Source organism: Coloeus monedula (genome assembly GCF_965178545.1).
Source record: "Coloeus monedula genome assembly, chromosome: 7".
Taxonomy (NCBI): Eukaryota; Metazoa; Chordata; class Aves; order Passeriformes; family Corvidae; genus Coloeus; species Coloeus monedula.
Genome location: NC_138787.1, coordinates 20811335 through 20815934, shown reverse-complemented (window position 1 = coordinate 20815934; position 4600 = coordinate 20811335).

Genomic DNA, 4600 nt, shown 5'->3' with positions numbered 1-4600 from the left:
TTTGCTATGCCTACCAGCTATCTTTAAAGTGTCCGGAAGGATTCTTCTTTCTCTTTTCACAGTAAACCATGCTGTTACAAACAAGAAACTCAAATATTTGAAAAACAGAAGACCATTTTTCTTTGATCCTGTATGGTCACTGTATTAAGAAGTAGATTCTGAGGTACCTGTAATGAGACAGTATCAAAGCACTTAATTTCAGTCACAACAACTAGGTAAAAATCAGTGTTTCTACATTATGATGTTCTAAGTAAGGTAAACTTAAGAAGAATCTACAGCCTGGACTCTTCTCACAGAGAAGCTCCTGACAACAAACACTGACATGGTATTAGGAAGTACTATGAAGTTAGTCCACTTGGTAAGTTTCCAGATTTAGAAAACTGCCTTTCAAGAGCACATGTACTATCATGCTACTACTGAGAAGGAAAAGCTGAACTTTTTAACATGCCAGCACTGCATGACTAAGTGAGGCTTACTCTCACTAGGCCATAATCCCAAACTGGGGTCCAGGAACTGCCAGAAAATACAACTATTGGGGGTAAAATGAAGTGAGATGGCTTCTAGTTGAGAAGGTTTATCACCTTTGTATTACAGGATATTGATCAGTCACATGACATCAGCTGAAATTGCCATTGCACTAAAGAAAAGCAACCTAAATCCCAAATGATAATGGAAGCCAGAGCCTGATCTAATTAAATTTATTAAGTATTCATTTGTTTTCTTAGAATATGCCCCAATTTGTACACAGTGCTAACAACTATGTATTCTACAACCTACACAATTGGTTCCAAGCTAGAGAACACAAACCACTAGTGATACAGGTCATAGTACACCAAAAAAGCCTCATCAAATTCCCTCAACTCAGAGATCGTGGAAAAGTCTAGAAGTCTTGCTTTAGAAGAGATAATCATCAACTAAAATTATCAATATGTTCAGCAAACTTGAATGCTCTTCAACTGTACACATGATTCCAACATTATCAAGGTGATGGCAGCAGATCTGCTGAGGAAGAAAAAAACCTTATTTGTGCAGCCTGTGCAAGGTACTGAAATCATTCCAGAAAGCTGGATATAGGTGGATTTCTTCTGATGTCTATACAACCCTCTTCAGAGAATAAAAAGCCATATAGTATATTGTACTACACTGCTGTCACTAACACTGGGGCAGCTAAACAAGGAAAGCTAACAAGGAAAGCTAAAATGAAATCATTTTAATTTATAATCTGCTAGAATAAGAAATGTTTTCTTTCCTACGAAAAATGAAAGAATACAAAAAAAGGGCACAAATTTTTCACATATGTTAAGTAACTTTTTATAATAATGATTTGCTTTATACTACCTTTTCAGATACTGCTTTTATTTGTTCTATGTGGTAGTTGCCTTTAGAAAGAATTTACTTCCCACAGTAACGGCAAGCTAAGCTGCAAGAAGTCAGGATAAAGTAGATACTTGAAGAAAATATAAAAACCTTCAGGCTCAAGCAATTTCCTGTAAATCAAGTGACACATCCTTTCCCCTTCTCATGCTGCAATGGACCTTGTATCCCCTATCCTACTGATGAGGAACCAGGATCTCTACCTGAAACAGCTTGTGGAAAGCTTTCAAATATTTCTCTATTCCATCGAGCAGATTTACCACAAACTTTTATGCAATTTTAAATCATAGTTAATTCCAACATCTTTCAAAAAGTTCATCAATAGAAAACATTCGATATTTTCAAACATCCAAATACATAAAGCCAGGGAATTTGGATCTACTTAAAGAACTGTTTCTAAGGTGTTCTACTTGCCATGCAAAATACACACTAGAAGGACAAGAAAAGTCTTTAAAATTATTTTCTATCGATTGAAACACATAAGCACTTTCAAGGCTGTATTAAAAAACACAGTGAGCCAGGAAGTCTCCCAAAAAGGAGAAAATGTGGACACTCACTACTCCCCAAGTACAAGAACTATTAGAGATTTAAGTAACTAAGCCTTAAGAGAGCTGCTTATGCAGTACAGGGTGTTTCTGCCCTGCCTGCCAGAGTCGCCTCGGCTCCCGTAAGCACAGCCGCGGACCTGTCCCCAGGTATGCTGGTACCTGTCCCCGGGTACCAGAGCTGGCCGCGCTACGGTCCTGCGCCCCGCACCGCCGGCAGCCCGCCTGCTCCGTCCCCGCGGGGGGCTCTGACCCAGAAGTGCCCCAGAAAAAGCGTGGGAAAGGGCGGAGCCTCCGCAGGAGGGGCGAGACCTGCGCCGCCACAGACTCGATTCCCGCCTCCGGGGGGCCGCGGGCACCGCTGAGGGGCGCTCCCTGCGCGCCTGCGGCACCGAGCGGGCGAGAGGCACCGAGCGGGCGAGAGGCACCGAGCGGCCGGGAGGCACCGAGCGGGCGAGAGGCACCGAGCGGCCGGGAGGCACCGAGCGGGCGAGAGGCACCGAGCGGCCGGGAGGCACCGAGCGGGCGAGAGGCACCGAGCGGCCGGGAGGCACCGAGCGGGCGGATACGGCCCAGCTGCCGGCTGGCCGCGGGGCGGCAGCGACTGCGAGGACTGGCTTCAGGGAGGGCTCGTCACACGGCAAACTCCACCACCCGGCGGGGTTAAACAAGAAAGCAAAGGAGCCCGTGTCAGCTCCGGAGAACACAATCCGAGAAGCTCTCAGTTTACCTTTGCACAGGACCCTTCCTGCATTCGAGCCACGGACGGAGACTGCTCACTCCAAACGCGCCCGGCTGCAGCCGCAGCGCTGCACGTGCCTCTGCACTGTCGTTCGCGGTGCGCATGCCCCGAGGCAGAGCATTTCCCATGAGCTGAGGCGTCAGGAAGCATAGGGAAAAAGGGAAAAGTCTAGCCAGTTAAGACTTTCCAAAGGAAATAAAAATAGTAATTAAAAAGGTCCAAAGTCATACTGATTATTGCACATTAAATAAAGCAACGTTTTTATAATTTATTCTGAGGGAAGGGAAAAGTCTTCCCTGCCTAGGAAAAGCACAAGGGGACTGAAGTCAGAAGGGTGAAGTTGAAGAGTTAGGCTTTGTTGTACTGGAATTCATGTTTTTTTATTTTACAATTTTTTTTATGCTTTGCAACAAAAATAAATTTTAAATGAATGAGTTTTGGGAGACTAATAGATGTTGCAATAAGTACGTTGCTTATGTTGAATATGCATAGCTCCAAGTCATCTTTCTGGACCTTTTCTCACCACCACTGATAGCAGCAAAGACATTTAGAAAGAATGATAACAATCTCAGATTGCTCTACATTCTATCCGAAAGCCAGAACCAGGACTATTACCGTGACCAATTCTGACCAACTGTTTTGCAGTTATCTATCAAATCTTTGGGGTTTTTACTTTTTGTCTGTCACCTCCTAATATACTGGATGCCTATGCATACGGAACTCACTCAAACTAATAGAACAGACCCTATGTAATTTATTACAGGTCTGTGGTGTTTTAGGAAAAGAGCATGTATTTTTTTTTAACTGGATTAGTTACAATTTTTGTAATTGAAACAGGTTCTGTATCCTCCTGATAACAAATTCCAGATCACCCCAGTTACAGTTTACACAGGCATGCAAGTACCAGAGCAAGACCCAAACCCCCAAAGGGTGGCACTTAAGTACCTCTCTCAAGAACGTTAGGCCTTGTGCAAATTCACATAACAATTCCAAGGCATCTGAGAGGAAAATTGTAGACAAAAAGAATTCCATATTCATATGAAGGAGACTTCTGTAAATCATACAGATTTTTCATTTACAAGATGCTGAACTTTTCACTTTTGACTTGTGAAGTACATTTGGATAAAATAAAACAATGCCTAAACCAAATTTAAATGCTAGATAAAATTATGTTAAATTTTAAATTGGACACATGGGGGGGAAAAGCAAGACTTAACAAAGCATGCTGTGCTGAAGCCAGTGCTGATTTACTGAACAGATGTTCACTCACCAGCTTCTTCAAGATTTCAGAACTCACAGGTGTCAGTTTCACATTCTAAAATTTTTTTTCCAGAAAACCCTAAGGAGATCATTGGGTTTTCTGCTTCTAACAAACTTCTCAAGAGCCGGTCATGGAACTTCCATTATTTCCATTAGGTATGTGATTACTGACCCAAATGCCTACTGGTTTGAATTAAAACCCATCAGAGGAGGTACATACTTCAGTGCCAGTCTTAGTTAATTTTGAAGGTGCTCACAACTTTATGCATTGTCATAAACTTTCATGTCCTTAGTTTTAAGACAAATTAACTTTGAATTGCAATACACACATATGGGATACTATTATGAGATACTTTTTTTTGCACAGTTGGCCCAAATTCCCGTTTTAATTCTTTCCAAGCCCTAGAGAGGTGTACTGCTGAAGGAACCCTGAGCGCTTCCAGCACCGTGCAGGACGGTTTATTTACAGACCCTTGGCCATTTGGCGAGCTCGTCGCTAATGCACTCGCCGCTGTCGCGCCGGCGGGGAAGACCAGCACTATTCTCGAGCACGCGTGGCTAGAAAGGGCCCGAGTACTTGCCGCACTTGAGCCACAGCGGCTCCTTCCCGCGCCGCACCCGCCCGGGCAGCGCGAGGGGCGGAGCGCCGCTGACGAGCTCGAGGAGGCGGGCGCCCCTC